At 36.8% G+C, this 11,837-nt stretch overlaps 1 protein-coding gene across 3 annotated transcripts in view; it reads left to right on the top strand.

The window, feature by feature from the left end:
• Nucleotides 1-7,290: 7,290 nt before the first annotated feature.
• Nucleotides 7,291-11,837, top strand: part of LOC120355083 — a 62,513-nt gene continuing 57,966 nt past the window's right edge. For 2 of the 3 annotated variants that reach the window (XM_039443384.1, XM_039443382.1), the window contains exon 1: nt 7,291-7,368. The gene's annotated coding sequence lies outside the window, so the exon portion shown is untranslated. The remainder of the gene's footprint in view (nt 7,369-11,837) is intronic. The other variant, XM_039443383.1, reaches the window with a different exon arrangement.

Below are 11,837 nucleotides of genomic sequence, written 5' to 3'. Positions count from 1 at the left end.
CTCCATGGCTCCGCTACTGGAGGAGGCAGCGGCGCGGGATGATGATGAGGACTTCATCGCACTCATCAATAACCCATCACCAAAACCGTGGATGCCTCTCCGCGAGCTGGCGGAGGATGTTCCACATGCTATAATCTCAGTGCGGGAGGAAACGAACCATCATGGTAGAAGAATTATTTTGAAAATTAATATTGCATCTACGAAGAAAATCTCTGAGGTATACCTGCCTCAGAGATTTTCTTCAATAATTTCACCTGCTAAAGTTGTTAAATTTAATTCGAAGTGTAAAAATTTAGGAATAGTAGTGAAGCATATAACCGCTACATGGAGCGATATTAAGATTGTTAAAATGTAACAATCTTATTCTCATAGCATGTAGCGGTTATATGCTTCACAAGTAGTATATAATGTAAATATTGTAGTGTTTGATAATAAATTGTAATATTGTTTTTAAAAAATTGTTCTTAATTCTCACCTGTTTGTTGTGTCAAAGAAGAAGAAGAAGATGTAGAATAGTTCACGCAAGAATAGATCCTCTTGTAACTGAACACTCAATGAATGTAGAATAGTAATGCTCTTGTACAGTCAATGAGTGTTCGCTCACAAGAGAAGCTATTTTATAGTTGCTGCTGCGCGCGCACGCGCATGCCAGTCTTGACCTTGTTGCGAGATTCTCCTCCATCTGTTTGCGCTATACACTCACTATAGATATAGCAATCTATTTTTATCAGTATGCTTACAACACTTGAATGGAGAAGTTGTGCAATGAAGATAATCGTATGGAGAGTTTTATTTGTTCTTCTCTTTATAATATGTTGTGTGAATATGCTATTACTTTTCCATATTGCTTTGAAAAAATATGATTCAATGCAAAATGATAGTAAGAGAATATTGGAATCTATACAAAATGTACGAAATAAGATTAGGGATTTGGAAACACCTCAATTGATGCAGGAATCACTGCTAGTAAGAAATCATACATTATCTTATATCAAATCATGTGTCAATTCATCAGATGCTTCTCTCGATGTTAGTCTAAGACATTGGTATAGATTTATGATTGATGAACGTTCAATTCTTTGCAATTTCTACAAAACTTACAACATACTTAACAAGTGTGTTAATAAGACACATCATGATGATAGAAAATTGTATTCCCTATTGATTAAAACATACCAACTTTGTAGTAATATATAAAGCACATAGTGAGACAATTTCTTTGTCTCTCGATTGAGGTTAAGTGTTTGATTAATTAACCTCAGTCGGTGTTCAACTATTGAGTTGAAAGGTAATGAAAAATGGTATGTAGAAGAAAGTTATCTTCTAGGAAACGAGGTAAAGGAATCTTGAGTTCGGCTAGCAAAATTGTCAAAGGTATAGCGGGTACTGCGGGGGACATTACATCAACTATTATAAATAAATTAATAAACGCATCACCTGAAATTCACCTCCCGGGGGGGTACCAGTGGTGCGGCCCTGGCACTAAGGTTAATGAAAGGTTAAAGAGGGGGGATGAAGGCATAAATTCATTAGATAGAGCCTGTAAGGTACATGATATAGCATACACTCAAAATAGTGATAATAAGTCGCGTGCGATTGCAGACAGAGCTCTTGCAAACACAGCGTGGGAAATATTCAAGAATCCAAAATCATCTCTAAGTGAAAGAGCACTTAGTTATCTTGTAACAAACGTGATGAAAGCTAAAGCAGCGTTTGGCGGTGGATTGAGAAAGAAGAAGAAGAAGAAGAGCACAAGTGTTGGGAAAACTCATAGCAGCTCGATAAGGAAAAAAGCTATTGCTCAGTTGAAACAGCATATTGCAGGTAGAGGTTACTATTTGAAACCGTACCCTCCAATCTCGAGAGGTGGTCGTATTTTGATTGGGCCCAACCCCACATCCTCCTCACCATATGGTGTAAGTTTATTCCCAAAGAAAAAAGAGTTAAAAAACGTAGAACGACAAAGAAGGTGAAAAAATGAATATCGATGGTGAATTGTCCAATCACGATCTAATAAAATGGTGTAAATTATTACAAATTCCCCTACGAGGTGTATACATGATAGATACATTACCTAATAAAATTCTAAAAAATGAGAATTGTATTGTTAATTTAGACACTCAATCCGGACATGGTACACACTGGGTTGGTTATAAGAAACGAGGATCAAATGTTTACTATTTTGATCCAATTGGTAATTTACAACCGCCTTATGAATTGAATAAATATTGGAAAAAAGAAACAGGTGTAAATATTTTTTACAATGTTGAGCACATGCAACCATTACATACAAATATATGTGGACACCTTATGCTCTTGTTTTTTGCGAACCAGTTGTAATCCAGTATTTGTACCGAAAACATATAAGATGGTTGTTATTACATTACGATCCAGATCAAGTGATCTCTATGAACATTTACAAGAAATTCTCGATTTGGATAAAAATAAGAAAATGGGAAATTGGATTGATTAATTTCTGTACTTACAATAGCATTGCAAATGTTATAAAAGGTAAAAATTCTAGCTTCAAATATGGTGATAAATTAATTGATCTTGATACGGGTGCATATGAAGTTGATGACATTATATTAGCTTTAAAGAGTAAATTGAATAGTGACGAAAAGAAACTTAATATAAGAGCTAACACGAATACTATGAAGCTCGAAATTCGTTCTGATAAGCCTATTGACTTTACATCATCTACTTCAATAGGAAAAATGCTTGGTTTTGATAATGTTATATTACAACCGAATAAATGGTATTATTCTCAGCATTTAGTTAGCATAACAAATATTAACTCTATTGTAGTTGAGTGCAATATAGCCTGTGGGAGTTACTCCGATGGCAAACAGAAACATATTATATACGAGTTCTCACCTAGAGTACCTAGCGGGTATTTGATAAATGAAACGCCTAATCCGATAATCTATATGCCTTTAAACACACATAGAATTCAAAGCATTAATGTAAAGGTAACCGATCAAGAAGGATCGTTTATTGATTTCCGAGGAGATATAATTACAATTAGACTTCACATTCGTGAAAAACAAAGAACTTGAAATGGGATTCCTCGTTTTCAAACCTCGCACTAGCATTTGCTCACAGAAGCTCATTAGAGACTCGAACGTGATAGAGTCAACACCTAAAAAGCTACGTGCTATATCGGCGAAAAGCGCGAGAATATTGGAAAAGTTGGGATTTATAGTAGATTGGCGTCATGTACGGCGCATCAATTAGTGAAATTCTCGATGTTGAATCTCAACTCGAGTTCTATAATGATATTACTAAATTTCAGTTCCATACTCATACAGTATATTCGGGACAAGAAATTAAACCCTCAGATGAAGCTCGCATCCATGTGGCTTCTATGGATCAGTACAGCCTTCCATGCAAATCATTTATATTTATTGAGGGGGAGGTGAAGTGTACAAAACCAGCTGCGAAGGCTGGGGATGCTCCGATAGAAGCTAAGTATATATTATCCAGTAACCTCATTGGAAATCTCTTTGATGAAATTCGATATGAATTGGCTGGTCAACAAATTTCTAAATCAAGACTAATTGGATTAACATCAACAATTAAAGCTATACTAGTGAAAAATATGTTTGATAAGAACACATATCACTTGGCCGGGTTTGACAGAGCAGGATATACACTGAAAGATAATAAGTTTACATTCTGTGTACCTCTTAAATTAGTTTTACCATTTTTTGAAGACTTTCAAAGAATAATTTTAAACTTGAAACAAGAACTTGTATTATTAAGATCGCCAACAGATCTCAATTGCATCGAGTCTACAGAAGCAACAAACGTTAATATAAAAATAACGAAGCTTCAATGGAGAATTCCCTATATTACTTTAGAAGATCATGTGAGGTTGAAATTTTTGAGATTGCTCGATGCTGATACACCGCTGAAGCTGAGCTTTCGTCATTGGGAGATTTCAGAATTACCAAATTTACAAAATAGCACTGTTCATTCTTGGGCAGTAAAAACCGCATCCCATCTCGACACACCAAAGTATGTTGTTTTAGCATTTCAAACAGATCGTAAGAATAAAATTAATAAATCAATCTCGGAATTTGATAGTTGTAATCTTCAAAATGCAAAGGTCTACTTGAACTCTGACTATTTTCCTTATGAAAACCTCCTTGGTAAACAAGAATACCGTATGTTTTTGGATTTTCCCTCGGCGTACTATAACCATAGTATCAATACTGAGCTTGGAACAGAGATTGATTTTGACACATTTTGTACTAAAACACCCCTGATTGTAATTGACTGTTCACATCAATCTTCTCATTTGAAATCCTCCACAGATATTAGAATAGATATGGAATTTAAGGAAGCTGTACCTCCAAATACTTCCGCTTATTGCATTTTAATCAGTGATCGTATCATGGAGTACACTCCCCTTACTTCCATGGTGAAGGAAGTTCAGTAATTTCTCGATAGAGTACAAGCTATATAAGTATTGCATTTTTCAAATTTTACTCATTTGAGGTTTTAGCTTTGATCGGTTAACATCTAGAATGTCTTCTAATTCTGAGAAGAAAACACGCTCTATCGGGATACAGTGCGATCTTGATAAAGAAGACAGCATCTACTATGACTCAAGATGTAGTACGCCTATAATGTGTTATAATTCTGAGAAGAAAACACAATCTATTGACACGCAGTGTGATCTTGACACCGAACAAGACTTCTTCTACTATCACTCAAGATGTAGTACACCTAAACCACAGGAGGAGAATGGAGGAGGAGGAGGAGGAGGAGGAGGAGGAGGAGGAGGAGAAAGGAGGACAAAGGAGGAGGACAAAACAGCACAAGAGGAGGAGGAATCCTCCTGTAAAAAATTTGCAACAGTCGACATGCATTGGTTCAAGGGAACTTCTAATCAAATTATCGTGAAAGAAATCGGAATCGTAGATCAGCTAAATAGCTTTGTTGTGTTACATTTCAAGTCGCCATTTGCAAAGTCGGAATTGAATGCTAAATTGCGTAAGCAAGTAACATGGGCTGAGAACAATTATCACAAAATACGCTGGGAAGATGGTAATTTTATTTATACAGACGAATTATTGATATCTTATCTTGAAGGATATGATAAAATCTACACAAAAGGTACAGAGAAAGCTAAGTTTCTTAGAAGGTTACACAAAAACGTATGTTGTTTACCGGATGAAATTGAGAAACCAAATTTTAACTACTTTACAAGTTCTTGGTGTTATAATGCCTGTGAAATTCATCATCGCAATCCGCACGGTCGATGTGCGTTATTCGCAGCGGTTCATTACAATACTTTGATAATGAAAAATATGGACTCATCTCCAAATTTCATGTGTGAAAACAATAGAATGCTTAGCATGAAAAAATGTCAATTCTATTCAAATACAGAAAAGAAAAACTTTGCAAGATATGGCTTTTTCTATAACGGAGAAGAAATTCAATGTGTTTATTGTAAGCAAGCATTGAAATATCATACTGCTCGTGTATGTTGCATTGGAGGGAAGGCACAGGAACCGTTTAATTTCTCTATATTAGTACCGACATATGTATAGTTTCTTCATTTGCTCATCATGGACCCGTGCAAGTGGATGCAAGCTGATAGTGAATTGGAAATGAGGTTAGAAGAGTGTATTGATTGGTATGATGCCTGTGAAATTGCAATTAAACATTCAACTCATGAAAATCATCATTTGGTGAAACAACTAAAAGACATTTTCTTAAACACAGTGAATTTGAACGATATAAATGATTATCTATGCTATTACAGACCTCATAAACTGTCTGTTAGTAAACTAATAAAAATTGAAGAGGAAGTGATGAACAATTGTAGTGAATTGTGTAAATAGAATATTCTACATTCCAGTATTTTATCTCGCTCAGAAATATCTCCAATAATTTTAAATACTCCCGATAATTTGGCATCACGAGACGCTTCCGTGCTATGGCAGATCTCAAACGTGCATTGCGCACTTGGTAATGATTTATTGAATTACTTCATTCAAATTCCTATTGAAACCTTGTTATTGGATTCTTATTTTATTATTTCGTATCCAATTACGCCCAACGCAAAACTGACAGATTACAGAGAGTATACAATGAAAATCAACAAATGTATTGTATCCTATTGTAAAGGCGAATTGTATGTTCTAGACGATTGTGTTTTAATCTCTAATACTAGGTATTGTAATAAGCTTGATAGGTTAGATGATCCATGTATTTTAGATTTATTTAGTAATAATGAATTGAAAAATTGTGAATTAATCTCTTTGCAAGCGACTTGTGGTTTTGTAAAATATATTGATAGCATTAGTAGTTACTTAATCTATAAGAACAATATTGTACGATTGTGTGTTAATGGTAGTGAACGATTGATTAATTTGCATAGTACTTCACTCTTACATGTTACGTTAAATGAAAAAATGTGTGGCTTCAATACTCCAACAGTTTGCAAGGACACTTCACCACTTGTTATTTCAAAATTTCCGGCTCACCTGAAACAACTTGATGTTAAATTCGATACAGTTCATTTAGCGAACCTAGGAGATAAACATTTAGACATACTTGAACCAATCATGATTGATGATTCAAATAAATTTTATGTTGTTGTAGGATTAATCTTATCTGTAACAATTGTAATAGTTTCAATGCTTCTCTATTTGAAGAAGTCCAGAAATCATAGTAATATAATTGTACAATCTGTTCCACTTGAAAATTTGCCAAGTCGATTAGTCATACCAACTGGACTTCAATACCTTTCCGGGACGTAAAGGACTTGTGGAGGGAGGAGTTAGATTATAACTTTCTATATACTCAGTTCAATGATTAATCAACATATAAAGCTAAATTGGTCTAATCAGTTGTTATTGTTTATTGTGTAATGTCTAATCTAGCTTTCCCCAATATTATCTTTCTATGTACTTAGTCCAATCCATTACTGATATCTTATTTGCAATCCATTACTAAATTGGTCTAATCAGTTGGTATTTATTATTGTGTAATGTCTAATCTAGCTTTCCCTAATATTATCTTTATATGTACTTAGTCCAATCCATTACTGATATCTTATTTACAATCCATTACTAAATTGGTCTAATCAGTTGTTATTGTTTATTGTGTAATTTCTAATCTAGCTTCCCCCAATGTTATCAATGTAACTGTTTCATATAAATACGGTATTAGAATCAATGTAAAGTAGTCTTAAGCAATATTCTGTATTATGTAGTTGTAGTGTACAGGCTCGGCCTGAATAAAGTCTTTTTAAAAACGCACAGTATGTTACCGCACCCTTAACTTAAGCCGGTATTGCTGAGGGAAGATCAGCTTTGTTCATTAGGAATGAGGACAACTCTGAAAGTAATGGTAAGAAATAGTTTGCAAATTTCACTTCATCCATATTACGGTAGGTACTCTTGTACCGTGACTGATTGAAATACCTGTTTAGTATCAATGCCTCAATTCTATATTTGGTTATTCCTTGTTACCTATCAAGTTGAGAATTGATTGTCAATTATTATTTACCTTCTTCAATCTTACATATCTTTGATTTTTTTTAACTTACTGCCGGCAAACAAGTTTATTTTTTTCGTTAGTGCCGTATCAAAAGTGTTGGAAGATAAGATAAGATAATCTTTTCATTCAACACAGTACACTCTATAATATACAGTTTAATAAAGTCAGGTGTAATAAGTAACAATAATAAGTAGGGTACACAATAAAAAGCACACATGGAAGACTAGAGTAGGCCTACCTACAAACTTTGCTAGCTTCTATCTCTAAAATCCTTCACACTGTGGTAGGCTTGTAAAACCAGGAATTTATACACTTCACTCTTGAAAATTTTTATATCAGACAAGGACTGCAGCTCGGTAGGTGAGTCGCTTAGCTCCAATATATGAGGGCATTTTCTCGTACAGCTGCATTCAGTGCTGTCTCAAAGACAGTTTATTCCTTACTATGGTATTATAAGTGTGGATATCAGCAATTGTATTCAGATCAGATAAATGCTTGTGAGTGAAAATTAACAGTTTGAAGATATAAATTGATGGTAGCGTAAGTATATTTAAGTCAACTAAAGCCTGTTTACAAGACTCATTGGACTTCAGCCAACCCAAGTAGCGGATTGCTCTTTTTTGTAGTCTAAATATTTAAAAAAAGTGTAACTCTGCAGTGCTTCCCCACAATTCTATGCCATAAGCCACATTTGAATAGAACAGTGAAAAATATACCATTCTTGAAACTGACATTGGAACAATTCTCACAATGTTTCTGATAACAAATAAGCCTTTACTGACCTTGTCGATAATAAAATTTACATGCTCATTCCATGCAAGTTTTGAATCAAACCTCAAACCAAGTAGTTTTACATAGTCTGTATTGCTAATAACATCGTCCCCTATGTACAACTGAGGTTCAAAAGCGTTATGTCTTCGGCTGAAGTCAATGAGACTACGCCTCTTTGAGTTAACTGTGAGGGAAAGTGAGTTGAAAAATTGAACGACTCTATTGCATATTAAGTTACAATTAATCTCCATCTCATTCAAGTTTTCATGTGAAAAAATCAAAGATTTGTCATCTGCATATAAGTTAAGAGATTTCCATCATGGATATTATATGTATGCTAAGGCTGGAAACTATTTGGAAAGTAGTTTTCATAGTGAAGCGTACAAGAGAACATCACGTAGGGCTATACTGAATTAGGCTGGTTACTATATTACAGTATGATTAATTATGCCAAGGTACTTGTTGGAAGAAAAACGCGCAGAGCATTCCAAATAGAGCAAGGGGTTAGACAGGGTGATGCATTGTCAGCACTACTTTTCAACTTAGCTCTGCACAAAGTAGTCCAAGAACTAGAACTCACAGGAAACATCCTATTCAAATCCAAGCAAGGTGTAGCCTATGCTGATGACATTGCGTTGGTGGCTCGAAATTCAGCAGCTCTGAGGGAAGTTTTATTGACTCTGGAAAAAGAAGGACACACTATAGGTCTTGAAGTTAATACTAACAAGACCAAGTATATGAAGATGACCTCATCGCTGGCAAGACGAGCAGCACAAGATTTTGAAGTTGAGGGATTTGAATTTGAAAGTGTGGAGAGTTTTTCTTACCTTGGAACTGAACTGAATGTAAGCAATAACCTGAGTCAGGAAATTAAAAAGAGAATTGATCAGGGTAACAGAGCTTACTTTGCAAATAGAAGTTTAATGAAGTCTAGACTAATATCAAGATGCACGAAAGTGGAACTATATCAAACACTTATAAGACCGGTAGTGACATACGGCTGTGTAACTTGGGTTCTCAACTCCCAAAATATGAACGCATTGAGGATTTTCGAAAGAAAAGTAATGAGAAGAATTCATGGCCCCATATGCGAAAATGGAGAGTGGAGAATCAGAAGCAATGCAAAGATAAGTAACTTTCTGCGTGGAAATGACATAGTACGATTTATAAAGTCTAGAAGAATCAGCTGGCTGGGACATGTCCAAAGAATGGAGAATAATAGGTTGCAGAGGCAGATGCTCGTTGGAAGAATGGAAGGAACGAGGAAAAGAGGTCGCCCGAGAACACGTTGGCTGCAGGATGTGGAAAAAGATCTAGCATGCCTAGGAGTGAGGAACTGGAGGAGACTGGCTAATCAGAGAGATGAATGGAGGCGAATTGTTGAGGAGGCCAAGGTCCACGCAGGGCTGTAGTGCTTCGTAGATAAGTAAGTAAGTATATTACAGTATACTATTCTTTCGTTTTTTCCAAACTCTTGGCTTTGCTTGAAAGCCAATGTTATAGAAATTCTTGGAAAAATCTTTTCATATATTTCTAGAATCTATTCTTTTGAACTTGATTGTGGAGGAATAAAAAATTATTAAAACAAAACACAAGCTCAATTCTTACATTACTGGACCGTACCCTTGAAAAGGAGAAGATTCAATTTTGGAGTACGGTAGATTAGGAGAAGATTCAAACAAAGAAATAAAGTATCCTACTGTTCCCACAAAAAAATCACCAATAGGTACCCTTCTACTTCCTTTGATGCTACAATGTAGAGTGTCAATGAAGCTAGTATAAAGTGTCAATATGAGCTATACGGAAATAAACTAAGGTTTACTAAGGTAATGTAGGTTTACTAGGGTAATCAAGGTTTACTTTCTAATACTAATAATTCATTTTGACACTTGATTAGCCGAAAACGGCAAAAAAATAAAAGTGTGCTAGTGATTCAATGTAATAATAATTATTAGATCAAGCTAATTATTATTTAATAAAGCTATCAAGTAACTCTGTAGAAGTAAAAGAAAAGTCTTATAATTATATATAGGATCATTTTTATAGTTTTGTTGATTTCTTGATCCATTCTCGAACAATAACAATAATTAACAATCATCCACGGTACATATATATATTACTATGGATGATTGTTAATTATTGTTATTGTTCTGCACACTACACACCATACACTCTCAATCCTCTCATACTCTAAGACGAATGCCGTCCGGACAACCTCATACCTTGCCCACTCAAACATCACATGAGCACCGGACTCATTGACACCACATTCAGGGCAGAGTGGACTCTCCCGCCTCCCCCACCAGTACAGAATATCGGCGAAGTTCCCATGCCCGGTCAAATACTGCACGGTATAATGTGTCCAGTCATAAAACCGGACACGGACCCTCCAACACACATCCGGGAAGAAGGCAAAGGTCTGCCACTCAAACTGCCCATTCTCCCAGTCATGCTGCCAACAGTCCAACGCTTCATGGTATGCTTCATACTTTGCAGCCCTTCAATCCATACCACCCATACGAAGGCCACATTCACGCACTCTCATTCTGCACAAAACACTCAAGGGAAAAACACAAGCAATCACACACAACGAGGGGCCACTTGCAGTCCTATACACCCTGGTCACACTCTTCAAACATTTCCTCTGCACACCATTCAGTCAACATAGAACTCGATCACTCAAACCATTCGCCCATACCTGGCAGCCATACATACACATCGATTCAATCACACCCCTATAAACAACTCAAAGAGCATCACCCTTGTAGCCCCAATCACGCCTCGCAACCACTCCACAGTGTGAGAAAACCCGAAGACACCTCTCCTCCAGTCTGGCAATGTTGCCCTCCATTCATAGGTCCCCAAGGGTGATTCCCAGATAAACACATTCACTCACATACCTAACAGGTACACCATTCATACAAACATTCCTCCTGCGAGACAGGCTATGCAGGCCTCTCATACTCATGCACAGAACTTTTCCAGTGCGAACTCCAACTTAACACTGACGCTCCATTCAAACAGACGGTCCAACACAGCAGTCGCTCGCTCCTCCACCTCAGCCCGCCAATCACCGCCCACCAGCAGCACCAGGTCGTCAGCATAGGCAACACATTCAACATCCACACCCAGATCCATACAAAGCCACTCATCCAACAGAAGGTTCTAGAAAAGGGGACCCAGAACAGATCCCTGGGGACACCCACGCTCCATCACATGCTCCACAAACACCGAGCCACAACCCATACTCACAACTCTACCAGTGAGGTACGCTCGAACCAACCTAACGACATCCAAGGGACACTGGAACCGCCTCAGCTGCCGCATTATGGCTGGCCACCAAGCCGAGTCATATGCCCCCCGGATGTCAAGAAACACAGCCAACACAAACCTATAGCCACACCCACCGACCCACTCAATCACATGCCTGACAGCATCAACAGTACTCTTTCCACCAACAAAGCCATACTGCTTCCTGCTCATGCCTCCAGCGGCCCCGATAGCACTTCGCAGGCTCGTCTCAATGAGGCATTCCAATAACTTGCCCC

This window comes from Nilaparvata lugens, chromosome X (genome assembly GCF_014356525.2).
Source record: "Nilaparvata lugens isolate BPH chromosome X, ASM1435652v1, whole genome shotgun sequence".
NCBI classification, from domain to species: domain Eukaryota; kingdom Metazoa; phylum Arthropoda; class Insecta; order Hemiptera; family Delphacidae; genus Nilaparvata; species Nilaparvata lugens.
The sequence above is the reverse complement of the archived record's forward strand: the minus strand, read 5'-3'. Positions and strand labels throughout refer to the sequence as shown.